The sequence below is a fragment of the Gossypium hirsutum genome, chromosome A11 (genome assembly GCF_007990345.1).
Source record: "Gossypium hirsutum isolate 1008001.06 chromosome A11, Gossypium_hirsutum_v2.1, whole genome shotgun sequence".
NCBI lineage: Eukaryota > Viridiplantae > Streptophyta > Magnoliopsida > Malvales > Malvaceae > Gossypium > Gossypium hirsutum.
Window position 1 is genome coordinate 14,278,714 of NC_053434.1, and position 1,762 is coordinate 14,280,475.

Consider the following 1,762-nt stretch of genomic DNA (forward strand, 5'->3'; position numbering starts at 1 on the left):
ACACCTCATCATTGGATGTACCTGAGTAGAATCATATAAACCATCAATCTTTTTATTCAATAGTTACACTTAGTTAGATAGCATAGTGACCGTGTCGAGGTTGAAAACACTAGTTACTTTTTTTGGCTTCGTTCTTATGACTTGCCACTGATAGTTGTTTAGTGACATCTCGTCAATAAATTCGTAAGCCTCTTCATGTGTTTTGTTGTTCAAGGTTCCACCGGCAACTACATCAATCAGTTGCCTTGTTAAGGGGTTCACATCGTTGTAGAAGGTTTGAACCTGTAACCATAAGGGTAACCTATTGCGAGGGCACCTTCTCAATAAATCCTTGTATCTCTCCCATGCATCATAAAGTATTTCTAAATCTATTTGCACAAAAGAAGAGATATCATTCCTCAATTTAGCCGTTTTAGCCGGCGAAAAATATTTAAGCAAAAATTTTTTGGTCATTTGTTCCCAAGTAGTGATTAACCCTCATGGTAACGAGTTCAACCGCAGTTTAGCCTTATTCTGTAATGAAAAGGGAAATAACCAAAGGCGAATGGCATCGTCAGAAATGCCATTGATCTTAAATGTGTCGCAGAATTCCAGAAAATTTGCTAAATGAGTGTTTGGATCCTCGTCCTGCAAACCATCAAACTGAAAAAACTATTATATCATTTGAATCATGTTAGGTTTCAGTTCAAAATTATTTGCAGCAATAGTAGGTCTAACTATACTCGATTCAGCTCCTGTTAAATTTGGCTTAGCATAGTCGTACATAGTACGAGGAGCAGGATTCTGATTCATTAGATTTCTGGCAACCACAGCAGGCAGCAGATTATTTTGATTTTCGGCCATCTCCTCGGTGTTATTGGTATCATCCTCGTGCTCTTCCTCTATATACCGTAGACTTCGCCTTATCTCTCTACGATTTCTCTAAGCCGTGTTTTCAATTTTTTTGTCAAAAAGTAGAGGTCCTGACGGGTTGCTTCTAGTCATAAACTATAAAAACCTGCCAAAAGCAAATAAAAGAAAAATCAGTAATAAAAACAAAATTAAACAGCAATAAAAATAAAAATGGCTAAAGTAATAAAAATTAAGTGTTCCTAATATCTTAGTCCCCGGCAACAGCACCAAAAACTTGATGGTCGCTAAACTAACTAAAAATTCGACTAAGGCAAGTGCACCTATCGAACAATAGTATAGTTATGGTGAGACCAAAAATATCGTGTCCACAAGGAATAAAAGAACTAGTAATTACTATCTTTTTATTATCTAGCCTAAGAATGAAAAGGATGTTTTTAAAATCATATCAGAATTGCAAACGGCTTGAGCACCAACGGGCATGCCACACGGCCTTGCCCCTGTCGAGACCTATTTCAATTTTACTTGGAAAACGCTAATTTTGGGCTATTTTGGGCATTCCAAAGTCTATTTAAACACAAGAGAAGAGGATCAAATTAGATAGTTAATCTTAGTTTAAAAACATCCCTTTCATTCTTAGGCTAAATAATAAAAAATATAGTAATTACTAGTACTTTTAGTCCTTGTGGATATGATATTTTCGGTCTCACCATAACTATACTACTGTTCGATAGGTGCACTTGCCTTAGTCAAATTTTTAGTTAGTTCAGCGACTATCAAGTTTTTGGAGCCGTTTCCAGGGACTAAGATATTAGGAACACTTAATTTTTATTACTTTGGTCGCGTGGCATGCCCGTGTGGTGGTGCTCAAGCTGTGTGCAATTTTGATATGATTTTAAGTCGACACGGCCAT

The 1,762-nt window shown here is 36.6% G+C and overlaps 1 non-coding gene across 1 annotated transcript; it reads left to right on the forward strand.

The window, feature by feature from the left end:
* Positions 1 to 298: 298 nt before the first annotated feature.
* LOC121210464 (small nucleolar RNA R71) lies at positions 299 to 405 on the forward strand. Its single transcript, XR_005905580.1, has one exon. It is a non-coding gene; the product is annotated as a small nucleolar RNA R71 (small nucleolar RNA).
* Positions 406 to 1,762: the final 1,357 nt, after the last annotated feature.